Source organism: Pseudopipra pipra, chromosome 4, assembly GCF_036250125.1.
Source record: "Pseudopipra pipra isolate bDixPip1 chromosome 4, bDixPip1.hap1, whole genome shotgun sequence".
In the NCBI taxonomy this organism is placed as follows: Eukaryota; Metazoa; Chordata; class Aves; order Passeriformes; family Pipridae; genus Pseudopipra; species Pseudopipra pipra.
In genome coordinates, this window is record NC_087552.1 from 28,730,780 (window position 1) to 28,746,782 (window position 16,003).

Consider the following 16,003-nt stretch of genomic DNA (forward strand, 5'->3'; position numbering starts at 1 on the left):
TCATCTAAATGGAGCAATGGCATGGAGCCTTGAAAACATGACCTATGGCCTAAAGCAGCATTCGCAGAGTGTCTCAGAAAGGGCATATGCGGGTGCAAGGCTGGACTCCATAGTCTGATATATTAATTCTGCTTTGACGGAGATATACAAGGCTACAGCCTGTAGGTTTTGGTTGTCTGGGGTTGGGCTTTTCCATATATATAAGCTTTTTCCTTTTCAGCTAGAGTTGTTGCTCCTCTCAAGAAAACAGTGCTACCTTTTTATTTAACTGGTTCATGAATTTCTGACAATGCTGAATACTGCTGTACTTGTGAACCAAAGAAACTAGCCCTGTGAAAAAAACCTGTATTAATTCACAGAGCTTCAAGATTTTTGTTTGTTTGTTTAGCTGTCTTAAGGCCTTTTCTGTTTCAATTTTTTCTCTTTGTTATTGCAAATAATTTGTAAGGTATTCCAAAATTATGAAAGACTCTGCCTCCCTATCTGTTATAGATGCATGACTGCTGCAGAGCCCTTTCACATGAGTCTGGTTACAAATCCAAATTGACTATTTAAATCCTAATTGTATATGTGGCCTAGAGCTGTCAGCCAGTCTTACTGTCCTGTGCTATACACTAAGCAAACATACAAGCTAATGATGGCCTCCACTCTTAAGAGCTTAGAATCTTTAAAAGACCTCCCAGATAGATAAGACAAATAAATGGGCGAGGTAACAAAACTCAAATGCACATGTGCCTTTTCTGCTTTTCATCTTCAATTTTGTGGATTTTCTCTTTTCACTGTAAATAGGAAGGATGCTCAGGGCTTCCTGTCCTTGGACAAATTCATACCCAGAGATTCGATAATGAATTAGTGTCTTTGTTGGTTTCCTCAGCCACTTGTCATCTGGAACTGATGAAAAAATGAATTTATATTGAATTTTTTTTGTATCTGTTTTTAGGAGGGTTGTATTATTTTACTGACTTTGAGAGCTTAGTATCTTCATTTGTTTTGTTGGAACCCTTAAAAATATTTTTTTCTTTCTTCATTGATCTCTCTCAATATCTATTATAAGCCTGAAATTGTTTCCTTGTGTTTCTAAGGCATCTTAATTTCTTTATCAAATATGATTTCTTCCTTCAAAGTTAGATTCACAGATGTTGTTCCACATTATTCTAGACTGAGTTATTCTAGTATTTGATAACACTCAGGGAGAGTTATCAGAGAAATGTCAGACAAATGAAAATTATCATATGTGCCTGCAGCACAGATTCTAATGCTCTCTTCAGCTGATACCTAAGGGGAACTCAACACCTTGGTCTGAGACACTTCAAGGATGAAATGTGAAGAATTTAACAAATCTGAGAGACACTATAAAATACTTTGGAATGTGAAGAGAAAAATACTGTAGCTTTGAAAATGTATGAACAAATTAATTTCTGAAAAATGTTATTTTTGAGCTTTCAGTTGCCTGTTTCTTTCAGAGTCCTTTTCCAGATATTTGTTTACCACATTCTAAAGGCTTGAGATTTCTGGATGATTGCAGAAAACATATAAGTAACTTTCTGAATGCAGTGAATCATAGGGGAAAAAACTCTTAATTGAATTTAGAATTAATTTCAGAATGATATGCCTACTCTTATTAATCAGGGAGGACTATTTTAATTCACTATTCTAAAAATGTTTTAATTATTTATTTCTGTTAATCATCACCTTTGGGCTTACAGAACCTGATTTATGGTATTATATAACAGAAATGGCAGTTCTCTTGGATTGCAACCAGGCAATTGACTTCTGCAATTACATTCTAAAAGTTCATCATTTGGTCTTGAAGTACCCACTGTATTCCTACTGAGGGAAGAAAACATATACTTTGCGTCTGAGTGCAAAGAACTGTTTATGCAAAGTAAATTCATTTCTTTGGTAAATTCTCCTCATGGCATGTATAGCTGATCTTAATTTTTATTGGTGATTTGTAATTTATCACCAATGAAATGCTCTTCTGTTTCGTTTAATTTCAATTACCCAACGGTCTGTTAACATCGGCATGCAGTACGCTGACTCCTTCCAGAGTAAGAAGCAAATTCAATGCAGGGGATTTAGCTCTTGCATCTTGACAGCACTTTGGATGGGGCACAAGAAGGCAGGAAGAACTAAAATGGTAATAAAATGGCTTTTAGGTGGAAGTTGAGTAAAATGTTTAGATTTGAGCATGGAAGACTTGGTTAAGGAGAACAGGGGGACTAGAAAACTTGTGACATCTCATTCTCCGCCTAACCATTGCCCAAACCCCAATCAAGAAGTTCAGAATACAGATACACCGAAATTCTACTTTTAGACCTATACTTGTTAGTGAGTTTCATTTAAAAATTCACCTGTATGAAGACTGAACAAGTGTGCATACATCTTTTTCATAAAATGCATCATTATGGTTACTGGTTTTAAAGGTTTTGTTAGCTATAGCCAATCTTCCTAGCTGAATACCTGTTACTGTATACACTGGATTAGTATCAGAGGTGTTTTTTTTCTCACAAATCATTAAAGAATTTCTGAGTGACAATTTCATTTTGGAGGATCTTTTCACACTGGCTGACTGAAATGTTCAAAGCACAGGTATCACTAAATGCAGAAATATGACTTGATTACAAGATGAGCTGTCATAAAATGTATGCAAAGATTCAGCCTATGAAAATGGCTCTGCTCTTTCATGGGAAATGAACTGAAGTGATCCTTGTGAGCTGTGGGGTCGTGGAATAGAGCAGGTAACTAATTTTGCCATATGTCTTATCTTAAACTGGCTCCATCAAACTAGGCTTAGCATGCCTGCACAGGGAGCTTAGCCCATTTATCTGAACTATGTGCAAATAAAAAGTACTATATTTGTTTGTTCAACGCTCTGTTAACTCAGATTGTTAAGTAGTTCGTTTGAAAATGCTTCCTTATTTTGAAAAAGATGCTTTTGCACATGGAATCTGGTAATAAAAGAACTGAAGTAATTTGTCTGACACATTGGAGTCAGTGAATATCATTATAAAGTAATACTATTACCAGTGTCTGTTGGACTTCGTAAATCAATGTTCATTTTTACCAAATACTGTTCAACAAATACCAACCCCAGAAGAGGTGACCCTTTTAATTCCTTAGTATAGGCTACAGTTCGGTTTGATTTACGGAAGACCAGTAGTCTATTTATAAAAGATGTATCTGCAAGATGCCCTTTATGAGAAACTTGGCTTTTGGGACACATTAATTCTAAGTGCAGATGCAACTTTCATGTTTTATAATATAGCCCTGACAGCTGTAATTTCAGATTAAAGATTTTTCATTCACATTCCCATCCTGATTGCACTGCATGGTCCTTATATTACCTTACTGTCAATAGCAAGTGTTCATCCTATTGGGAGTCATTTAATAACCAGCTGCCATTTAAAGTGTAGACAGAACATTTGTCTCAGCCAGCTCATCTCAAGTGTAGTTTCTCTGCATGAGGAGCTGGGACTTCTTCAAGAAAAACAACAGCTGGACCTCACTATTGTTCCCTGAATCTTCTTTTGTAGTGGCAAGTTAAAACAAACATGGATACTCTTTGTGACTTTCCTGAACACATTTATGGCACTGGTTTGTTTATTTATTTATTTTTCAGGAATGAAGTATCCTCTCTATAACAAATATTTTGTCCTTTCTTATGCCATACAGATCTGCAGTGCTCATTTTGTGTTATTTAAAGTTGTTTGCTGAAAGTTAAGCAACAGCAAGGTTATAAGTTCTGTGCCACTCCACCGAACGTTTGCCTTTCTATATGTCATTATTTCCACTATACCAAGCTAATCTGCTTTCAAAGTATTTTAAAGCCAATTGTAAAACAATAGTTTAAGGGCATCAGTTTATTTTCAGATGTGATTTTCCAACCAAAGTCATTGTGAAATAAGTATAACTGGTCTATATGAAAATGAATTCATGACTAGTAATGATTTTTTTTTTTTTTAGAACCTACCTTTTAAATTTCCTTAACTTGACAGCTGGGGATTATCCTTTGTGGCAGTGATCTGTAACAAAAAAGGGGGGGAGGGAAGGTTTCAGGAAAAAAATTGACTCTTTCATGGCTAATTAAACTGGAATACAAATCAATCAGCAGAAATAGCTGATGAATTTATTATGTCTGTGCAAGTTTACTGTATCCTAATGTGTTTGATGTTCACTAAAATTACTATTCCCATCATCTTATACGGTAATCGTTTACCTTAAGCTTTACCTTTATCTATAATATTGATCTGAGACTCTCGGGCAAGTAGTGGAAGTTTTTGTTTATATAATTGTGCAGGTTATAAATACTAGAGCCATGACAACTTGGAAAACCTGGCCTGGTGATTAAACCCTTTATTTTTCTTCTCATATCAAATTCTCTGGGTCCCTCCAGCTTGTAAACCTATGAGTTAGTTAATTAAATTAATGGAAGGGTGGATGAAGAGATGTAACCGTCAAGAAGCACTTTCAACTTAGTTTCTATAAACATTTTACTATGTAACATTTGTCCATGTATCATTGTACCACTGTGTCTTAAAAATACTTCTGTTGCTGTACTGAGGCATACAGGGGTTTTAATGTTACTTGGAAAAGTGTCTAGCAGTCAGGGGTTATAGAGAGAAATATATACCACAATGTTGAAACATTTTGAAAATTAGTTTTGAAATCTGCATGCACTTGCCATGTAGCTGCTGACATGTAATTTGTTGTTTGGTTAACTGTCACAACAGACTTCCCCCCGACCGCCCCTCCTTTTTGAGGTGATGAGTGGGGCTCATCTGAAGTGTTACAAACATACTCGGCAGTTGATTCAGAGCTTTTAGGGATTTCAGAAGAAATTGATGCATGTCCTGTATAGAAACCTCATTGAGCCATGCTAGGAAGAATTTTGTTAATGTCTTAGTAAGATAAATATGACATGTCATGGGCATCTTGCAGAAATTATTTGCTAGTTCTTTATTCTGAAAAATTACTATGGAATGTACAGATTCATTTCCACTGCCCTAACGAATAATTTCTCCTTCCCTTTTGCAATGTATTTAGCCATTCTAGAGATTTGTTTAGTAGTCATCCTTCAACTACCATTTTACAGCTCACCTCAACCCCACAAGAGAAGAAACTCAATTCTCCCCCTGAACTCAAGCTCACGTTAATTTCTGCCAGGCTACTAAGACTTTCCATTCCTAAATTCAATCTCTGCTTCCAAGGAAAAGAGCAACATTTAGACCAGTGTCCCAGTCACGTGTTGCTTGAGCAAAGAATGAGATCAGCTACTTGCAGTGCACGTCTTCCGACTACAGATATGTATGAATAATAAATTATATTGTCTTTGTTAACAAAGGGTCAGAAGCGAATCCAGTCTCCAAACAGAGCAGTCACTAGGCTGTATGCAAAGCGTATGCAGAGCAGGAAGCAATCTTTCCCCCCTAAGTGTCTAGGAGAGAGGCACTCACCCTAGTGTGCCAGTAAGCTGGGAACAACACACAGGGTGGATTTCAGACTTTCTTGGATCTTCCCCCTAAACCTCTCCCAACATCTCATTCTTTTCTATAAGCTGTAGTATTCACTTAAATCCCTTCCACTGTCTGCCAGTTCTAGATGCAAAACTTGATGATTCCAGTGCACTTAGTGCTGTTACAGTAAAGTGTTGAAGGGCTGGAGAACAGTACCAAACATCTGCATAAAGCTGGGTAATGGTTAGTTAATGAAGGTTAGCACTCTCCCTTGATAATCCCATGTAAAATGCTTTAAATGTTGTTCATCAACATTTACTTTCTTTTGAAAATGTAGTCATTTTGACTGAAGGCTCTTTAACAAAAGAAAAAAAAACCACAACCCCCAAACCTAAATTGCTTTCAATATTAAATGATTGCATTTTCATCAGTGTTCTTTTCTTTTTTAAAAAGAAGAAAGCAATACCTAAGACTGCACTGCACGCAAACCCCGAACTTCCAAATGTTCCTGAAACAGAAGAGGGAAAAGCCTCCTCAGCATTTCCTGTGCAGCCCTCCACTGGCAGTGCTCTAGTATTTACTGTAAACAAACTAGACCGTCCTCTGGAGGCTAATGGGGCTGTTGATTGGTGTTTGCTCATCACAGCAGGGTCTGGTGTGTGATATCTGGGGCTCCTGTGTATTGATGAGTGTGGGCTGCCAGTGGGAGGTACAGCCCGCCGGAGGACAGGGAGGGGGGCGAGGGGGCTTGTTAGCTCTTTGTGGCTGGGTGGAATGGGAGACCTTGTTTATTTAGCATTCTTAGCAAGTCCTCCAGGACACTTGCCAAGTCTACTAAGGTAGATTTCCCCCTATTCCCATGGATCTTTGTAGAAGTATCTAGCTGTTGAAAGACCAGACAAGATAGTTGCATGCTTATTTAAAATAACCTTCGTGCATCTGATCAAACATCTACTCTCATCTGAAACAGCTTAGGATCTCCATAGAGGCTTATTAAGCAGGTAGCAATTTAGAGTATGTCCCTGTCAAACAGTTGTGTGTAATAGTTTGTTTATGTTCTCTCAAGCAATAATGCAAAGACAGAAGATTTGCCTGGCATTAGGGGCTTGAATCGGGTTTAGGTTTCTAACAACTTTTTTTAAAAGTGCTGTTATATTCTTCAGTTGCTATCACACATTCATATGGCAATCAGAAAATTAGGAAACTATTTACAGATTTTATGTGTCTAAATACAAGCAGCAGAGTAGATGTTTTGGCTAATAAGAAAGGACAGAGAAAGGTGAAAAATCGCACTTTTTTCCCCGATTTGTTTTACATTTATTTCTTATTTTTTTCTAATTTGATAGTCTGTTGTGCTACTGATAGAAAGATATAGTGGGGTATTTTTTAATGGCTTTTTTAGAAAGTGGTATCTGTGTTCAGAGGGAACTCAGCTGAAACTATTTAAAGCAGGGTAGGTAGGGGCATATAGTTCTACTGATAAGTATATTTTAGAAAATGTTATAAATGATGGAGGCTTCCTTGTTATTTGTTTTCTCTGATCATAGCAAAGCCTTCAGTAGCACATGACTATTTGTGTTTATCCTCCCCTCAAATTCTTTTACGCTTGTAATTTGTTTATATATATACATATTTATAAGAGTTTTTGGTATTCTCTACATAGTTTATTGCTAATTTTCATGCTACATGGATGAGAACTCTGGTCTTATCAGTGTGTTAGCTGGAGAAGATGTAAATTTTTTCCTTTTCCGCAGTTCTAACCATTGTTGAGAAGGTGAACCAGTGCAAAACCTTGCTGCTTAAAACTGCCCTGAGCTCATAGCTCATGTGCCAACATGCCATTTATCCTGAAATGACAGAGTGCATTGCAAAGTGGAAGCACCTGAATGTCAACAGTAATAATTAGATCAAAACTGGTTTTGTCAAGAAGAAGCAGTCCTAATAAATATCTTTAGCCTTATGTTGTGTTACTACAATGTTTTCTGGCTCATTTAACTCTATTCATGATATTATGTAGTCTAAATGATTTTTAAAATAAACCAGTGCATCTTAAACCATGGGCAGATATCTAGAAAGCAACATTAAGCTGAGGGTCTGCAGTAGACAGTCTGGGTCTCTTTTTGTCAAGAGGTTTGAAGGAGCACAAATACACTTCTCATTTATGATCACTTCTGAGAGGGTAAACATGTTCAAGGGCACTGAGGACCCATTAGAAGGAGTCACGGAAGGATTGAATGTTGCTGTAAAGATCATCATAAGACATTTCTAAAAATAAGACAGGCTTCTTTGTTACTTGGATACTTTAAAAATAATAATAAAAATACTTAATGATACATGTCAACGTTAAGATAACATATAAAATCTATCAACAATAACAATGAAATATACCCTAACTGAGGACACAGTGCTATGTATGTCTTTTCTTGGCAATGCTCTCTCTGTAACCGCCATTCAGGATGATGCTGCACGTTATTTTACCAGCTTGGCTAGCCCTAAATCTGTTGCAGTGTCTTCAAAAACGAGAGCTTGTATCCCTTCTTCCCTCTTCTCCCCTCTGATGGCCATGCAGCCCTCCCCCTCTCAGAGGAACTTGAGCTGATTCAACTCACTAAACGGGCAGAAAATTAATCCCACGAAAATTGTCTGTGCTTTTGCAGGGGGAAGTGAGCTGAATCGGCTCAGCAGAGACATGCTCCTGCTGGCACGTGGAAAGGGTCAGGTCAAGCCTGGAGGAGGAACGGTAGTTGAAAGTACAAAGGGAAGGAAGATCTTCCTGTACTGGTGTCTACAAGGTATTATGTTGTCTATAATGTGTAATTTCATTCTCAGTTAAGCTGACATGTTGTTTGTAGGGTTGCTCTGTGAACAAGATGATGAATGGAGGGGGTGTATGCTAGCTTTGCTGTCAAAAGAGGCATTTGTGAAAATGCACTCTTGAACTAAGATCTCTTTCAACTCTTCTGTGTTCCACCTTTCTGTGTTGGTAACACTGGTCATTCAGTTTTTTCTAGATTTAATGTGAATTTCTCCCTTTTCTCTTTAGGGACACAGTGGGAAGGGAAATCTTAGACAGTTAGAAAGTGATTGGAATTTAACAGAAGTTGTTTGACATGATATAAAAAACTGCAAATAGGTTCTATAATATTTTTACAGGCTTTGTTTAAATTTCAAGCTAACCCTAGTGCTTTATTCTTTCCTTTGAAGGAAAAAGGATTGATAGATTGCAATAACAAAGTATCCATATCTTTACTTTAGCCGAATGACCTACCCATAGGGCAGATTAAACAAATATGACCAAATATTCAAATTTAATGATCAGCATTTGGGCATGTAGGACTAAAATATAAATAATAAACAAAAGAATCTTTCTAGCACCTGATTAGTGCCCTCACCTGCTGCTGAATGATATCAGACCTGCTAAAATGTTTGTGAGCACAATATTTCACCCTCTAGAGGCTAGTTTACCAGAAGTGAGTATAACTCATCTGCAGCACTCCCCTCTCTTCCACTTGAGATAACCTTTTGCTTATTTAGTCTCATGTTATAGTATGCTTCAGTGGCTGTTGAGCAGAGCTGCATTAACTTTACATAATTTCTAAGATTCTAGATAATTGTTTTTATTTAAACAATTTAAAAACATTTACATGTTTTTTAACTTCAAAAGTTAAAACTAAATTCCATGCATTCAGGTAAAAGTAATTCTAGTTTTTAGCAGAGAATGTGAAGGTAAATTGAAGCAAAAAATACTCAGTGATGATTATAGAGGGAGCTTGATTGTACAACCTCTGGTATTTCCCCTTCTTTCCTCATATCAGTCCCTCCACATTAATGACTGGATACTCCTTCCTTGGCTTTAGCAGGACATTCACAACTGCCTTGCTGGGACACTTTTTGGCCTAACTGCCCTGTCAGTTACAATTAAAAGAGTTAATATGACAGTCAAAGGTCATAAATTGCTTGTGGCTAGTGTTCTCTGCTTGTCTCGCACAATGGCAACCAGGAAATTGCCCTGTCAGTTACAATTAGAGGTGTTAATATGGTGGCTAGGGGTCAAAACGCTTCAGTAGTAGGAAGGAGTTGCAGAAGACATTTGGTTTACATTAAGTGATGGTTCAGGAAAACTTTGCTTAAATGGGATGGTCACTTAATCGGGAATGGATGTCAATGTAAGAGCCCTGATTAAGGTTTCTACTTCATCATTCTCACAATATTAACTGTTGGAATTAAGCCATTTTGGGGGCTTTCTAAGGCTTACATAAATGTCGCACTGGGAAAAAAAAAGTTTGTAGGTCCTATACTCTGGTGAAATATTTGTTGAGACACAGTTACGATGGCAGAAGAAACACTGAAGAAAAATACCACTACTATCTATTATTGAAACTTGTGCACACAAACTTATGTGAACAAGGTACTGAATTTCTCCTTTCCAGGTAGGTTTTTCAAAAAGACTCTGGTCTGATGTTGTTGTCATTGAGCTTTGCAATGAAACTCACCTGGACTTTAGAAAGAGCAGGTCAAACCCAAACTCTCTTGAACTGTGGTTTTCTCTCTATTTTATATAATTTTCTTCAAGAAGTATTTTGCCTACCAATTCCACTGTGGCAAGCTCCACACTTACAGGCTTTGTTTAAATTTAATTTAAATTAAGCAACTCAATAAGAATACCTATTCTTTTGAAACCCCTTGGATTTCAAAGAGTAACTTACTATTTCTAGGGGGTGGTGATGGTTCCTCAAAATGGTTTTAAATGTTACAGGTAAGAACACTACTGTTGTTCTTGTATTTTCTTGTAAGGTGATGATACTTGATTCCCATGTATACAAAAGATGAGTTGTCTAGTATATCCACAAAACTGCTTGAGCAGCCAAGCAGTTAACTCTTGCTCAGTTCTGGTTCTGTATTGCTATAGATCAGGATGGGTGTAAAGCTAGTTCTGATGTGCCCACACAGATGTGGCAGATATCCATGATCTTTAGGGACTGGAATCTCTTTAATATCCCAAATGGAATAATTATAATCCTAGGATATACATAGCTGCCTCCTGAGAGCTTTTTTGTCTGTTTTTCCCTATTACCAAAGAAATAAGAAGGTGGCAAATATTAGACCAAAAGCATTATTGAAATAAATGCTGGGGATAAAAATCTATGGGAAACACTGAGGTCAGTGAAATACTCAATGAGAATAATAGATAAAGACCATTCAAGTTGTTGGCTTAAAAATAATTTTAGTGCAGTCACTTGAATGAAGTCAGTTGATATAAAATCCTAGAACTTTGGCTCTTCTTGGTCAAGCTCGCTGACCATGTAGAAGAGTTCTTGTAGCCCTACCAATGAAGGACAACCCAGACAACTAAAATAAAAGAACATATATTAGACAAGAATTTTTAAAATTACTATTCTACCCCTGGTTGGCTTTTGGTAACAGTGATGTTTTAGAAAGAACACTGATGTTCCAAATACCCCTGGCTGGCACAGTGTAGTAGAGTTTGCTCTGACTAGCAGAACTTGACCCCACAGGCTTTGATGATCCGTCGCCAAAATAGCAAGACTACTTTCTGCCTTAAAGTCCACAGGGTACAGTAGGGTAGAGGAGGCTACAGTGTCAGCAGTAGGGGTGGCTTGCCAGATGAGCCAGCTATCTGTCCTTGTGGTGCTATTTCTGTTGTAGGTGAGCACCTGTAGTGTATTTATTCCCACAGCATCCATCCCTGAAGGGAAGTATATTTCTTCCTACTGGATAGCTGAAGAAACTGAGGAAGCACTGCTTGAAAGGTGGTGGGTAGGGCCTGTGAAAGAACAATAAATTGAGCTTGGCTCTTAACATGCAGAACCCTGATTTAATGCGTACAGCATCTGTGCATGTTTCCCGCATGCTACAAGGTCATTGATGACAATTGAGGTGGACAATGACAATGCTTTATTACTCCTATGAAATGAATTTGATGTGTTTGAAGAAGGGTTCAGAACTTCATTCCAGTTAGCAATTTCAGGTGGAAAGGATTTGGCTGGAGGTCTGGCCTGTCATATCCTGACAGTTTAGGTCCTGTTATACCACTGGTTTTTACATCTCTAATTAAAAAAAGAACAGCAGCTTTTCAGAAATAGCAGCTTCTCTGTGTGAATTCACAAAAGTTTAAGACAAAACTTCAGTCTATAGATGATTTTTATCTAAAGGGGAAAACCCCACTTCATTTTTAAGTCATTCCTTATTGTACAGAAATTAATATACATCAAGATCCATGGGTACTGTCTTTTTATCCTTACTGAGTAAAATGCTTCTTAATTCAAAATATTTAAAAGTCTGATTTTCCAGGACTTTTTGCAAGTTCTTTTAACATGCAGATATTCTAGAAAGATGTATCCGAAAATAGGTTGAGCATGGTATTTTGTTCTGCAAGTCCCCCAAATTTTATATTTAAAAAACCTTTTTTGTTATATATTGTATATATATCTATATATATTCTTGAAGTAAAGTAGTGAAACATTTTTTAACTAATTTGATATCCTTAAATTCTGAGGGATGATAAGAAAAGGCTAGGAATCTTTCTTTACAAAAGGCTTAATTTATCATTTCAAAGTTGTAAGATCAAAGTTTCAGCTATTTTAAAAACCTATGGAAATGTCTGTTAATTTCTTCCATCGATATAATGAGACTCATGAATGTATTAGAAATACATTAGAATGTATTAGACTCATGAGCTAATAAATATAGCTCAAAATATTCTCCATGTCAAAAAGGCAAAAAAAAAAAAAAAGAAAAAATGTTCAGTCTCCAAAATTAGCCAAAATAGTTATATTAGAGATAAGGTAATTATTTATGCGATTCACTTTCCCTAAAAGTATAGTAGTTGTGTGGTCTTCATTCTTGGGCTGAGAAATTTGTATGCTAGTTCTCTGACTTTTAGAAGGATTACTTCATCTGTATCATCTCTAAAATTGAAGTCTGTCTTTTTTTTGTCCCCCTTAACAGGGGCATCTGATAGATCTGAAGCACTTAAAAGGTAAATCAGGTCAGCAGTTATCATAACCAGTTTTCACTATTATTCTGGTTTTGTAAAGAATTTAAACAAACTGCAGGCAAAGTAAGGTATTGGAGTGAAACCGATTCCTCAATTCTGGTATCATGCATCAGCTGTTGGTAAATCAGCTATGTATAAAGACATATGGACAAGTAACCAAATTTCTGTCTTACACTTCTTTGAAATCATGAGCAAAATATATATGCTGTTGGACTGATGTGAGGCAGAGACCAGATTTGTCCCACTTACTTTATAATACTCTGACTATACAGTAAAATGAAGTCTGTGTTCAGTCAGTTTCATTTTTTGTTATATGAGAGCACTTGCTGATCACATTTTGAAAGAAGTATCTGTTGCATGGGCTTTTCAAGTCTGGGGATCCTTTAGTCATGCTTGATGTATTTAAAGGAATCACTTAAAGGGCAGGGGACCCAGAGGGAAGAGCTTCTAGACCATAACATTTCAATACACTAGGAAAGAAAAGAAGAGTTTGCAACAGAGGCATAAAGATTAGATCCTACTCTTCAAATCTGATGTAGAAGACAAAAGGAAATTCTTAAAGAGTGTAAATATTAACAACTTTTCTAATTAATGAGATTCAGTTCAGTATTCCTTGAGTTAATAATTTCAGTCCTATCCATGTTCATGGTGTTTATTTCTTTCATGTGAGTACAGCAAAAATCCATACATTTTCCCAACTGCAAGAACCACATGCTTCTTCTCTGGGTGGTTTTTATGTGCAAAGCTGAGACAGAACAGTCTTAATGAGACCTGGTCACTTCTCCTGTCCTCATCCTCCCTAAGGGCAAAGGGTAAGAAACGTGTGCATGGCAATATACAGTTACACACAAGATAGATGTAGTTTATATTTGTCTCTGGGTTCTGTTCTGTGAAGAGGAATTTTTCCTCAGTAAAGCCAAGCTAACAGTGGATATAACAAAATGCATACAAACTCCTAGTACACTGACAAGACACTTTCTGAAGGCTGGGAAATATTTTCCCTCATGTTCTATTTGGGGAGCTGAACAGAGGGTTAATAGTCTCTGTTGCTGAGGTGCTGATAATTCATAACTCTCAGCAGGATTGCAGGTGTAATCATTACCTAAAATCAGCTCATGATCAGCGTCAAAAATCACAGCACTAAACCATTGCTACTGTGAAAAAATGGTTCCCTTGTTTCAATCAAACATATTGTGTTTTGAATGATCAGTTGCTCTCCCACCATCTGAAATAAGTTAGAAGAGGATGGAAAAATATAATACCTTGATGGCTGTCTGTAAACAAACATTGTCACTCAGAAAGTGTTTTCAAAAGGCTTTTTTACTCTTAAAAATAAACTTGCTGCTAATTATTTAAGGCTTTCCTTTCTCCTGTAGGTAAACAGTGTTAATGAACTTAATTGGTCTCTAATTGCCTTATTGGTTTTGTGCCTTCTTTCTGGGAAACTCTCCACTTAACTAGACCTGATGGATAACAAGTCTTCACAGTGAGAGGTGGCAGCATCCTGGGAGGGTTGGTGTGGAAACAAGCTTGAGGTCATGATTAGGAGATGAGAGCTCTGGGATGGTGTTTACTTGCCATGCTATACTGTTCTCTTTGGGGCAAAACCAGCTGTGTCAGAGCTGTGCAGCTAACCAAACCCAGAGCAATTGCTAGCTCATTTTTTGTTGGGCAGATAAGTGACAGAAAGCTATTTGCTTGGGTTTAAAGTGGTTTCTTTTATAGCATTACAAAGATACACAGCCATAGTGCAGAAATTAAGTTGCAATGCATTTGAGAGATGCTGCTTTGTGGTTGAAGTGCAATCTGTTGCGTTAGTCCAGATATTTATCAAGATATGCTTCGCCTTACTCCTGTAGCTGCTCTCACCAAGCATTGGAGCCCAACAACAGCAGTAACTTGTATTTCTATCAAAAGTAGTGAAGAAATGGGTGTCTCCTATTATGGTAATTCTGGCTTGAGGCTTTGTAAAGGAAATTTGTTTAAATGTGCTTATTTTAGATTGGATTATGTTGCCTTTACTAGGACTGTGCCTGGTCAACCTCATTCTGTTAAACTAAGATATTCTCTCTAACCTGTACACCTCACCTCTATAAGAGCTGATAGTAAGGGCAATACAGTTCCTTCTTATCAGTCCATGCTTTAAGCTGAGGCTAAATACTACAAAGCCTATATTTTAATTTGGATCCGATGTTTGCTTGGTGAGTACAGCTTTTTTTTTGTTAGAGTTGCTAAAATTTCACAGTCTGTAGAGATGGATGAGGAAACCAGGCAAGAGTGTTTTAATAAGTCATTTAAATAATTTTAAAGATAATAATATACCTAACCTGTTGTTCCAGCAGCATCTTCCCAATTTCCACATGAATTCTGTGAACTCTAAACATTTCAGCTTCTAAAGAAAATAATCCTTTCCATGTAGAATTGTTGCTGTGGTTTTTTTCCTCTCTTTGAAATGAACATCTAAGAAGACAGGCAGCTTCAAAATAGTGTATGGCAGAACTGGTAGGTTGGATCCTGCAATGGTGACACCTCCTCCTTTTATTACAAATAGCTGCAGTTCATCATGTCACAACCTACAGAACCATAGGGAACCAGTGAAGCATTTTGAATTGGAACAATTTTGTTTTCAAAAATTTTCATTAAAGCCTTTACTATTCTTATGTGAGAAATTGAATTAATTTCTGTCCATATTAAAAAACTTACATGAAAATACATTTTGACTTCTTATGAGTTGTAGTCCAAGGACCAGAAGATCTTCCCAATACAACCTTCTTTTCTATTTTTTTTTACCATTGCAAACTAATAGTAGCTAAGAAAATCAGAGCTAATAGAGCTCAACCTCTCTACCTCCTTTTTTTTCTGCTCTTTAATTTCAGAGAGGAAAAGCTGGAAAAAGGAGAAGCAGAGAACAGGAGATGAAGGAAGAAGAATTATTTGCAGAAGAAAGGAATACAACATGCTTACTTGGTTTCAGTCCTTTGGGATATGAAATACTATTTTTTGTTTGAGTGTGCCTGCATGCATGTTATCAGAAACAATTCTTGAAAGCTGTCAGAACACATATTTTATAGCCAGTCTCAGCTTTCAGAGTTATTTTATAGATCACCCACTGCTCCATGGTAAGTTATTTTATTTAGATCTAAGTTTTTAAGCATTGCAAATGAATGAGACTGTTGAGATCTACTGAAATGGACTGATTAGAGAGAGCTCGTGGTCTAGAATAACATTTGTGATAGTCTGTCCCAAAAGAGGATTCGTTAGTCGTGCTAGCACTCTGAGGAAGTTGCTCCTGGAGCACTATCAAACTGACTGGTTGCAGCACATGTGGATGTGTGCTGACTGCATCCTAAGAGCAATGTGGTAGTAGTAGGTACAGCATCACAGAATCAGTCAGATTGGAAGGGACCACAGTAGGTCATCTGATCCAAACTCCCTGCACAGGATTGCATCCAGACAGGTCTTGAAAATATCTCCAGAAGGGGAGACTCCACAACCTCCTTGGGCAATCTGCTTCAGTGTGTGGTCACCT

The 16,003-nt window shown here is 37.1% G+C and overlaps 1 long non-coding RNA gene across 1 annotated transcript in view; it reads left to right on the forward strand.

Moving 5' to 3' along the window:
• The window catches only part of LOC135413845 (uncharacterized), a 61,231-nt gene extending 45,784 nt beyond the window's left edge, over positions 1-15,447 (forward strand). Inside the window, exon 3 of the long non-coding RNA XR_010430431.1 lies at positions 15,353-15,447. This is a non-coding gene — a long non-coding RNA (uncharacterized LOC135413845). The remainder of the gene's footprint in view (positions 1-15,352) is intronic.
• The last annotated feature ends 556 nt before the right edge of the window (positions 15,448-16,003 follow it).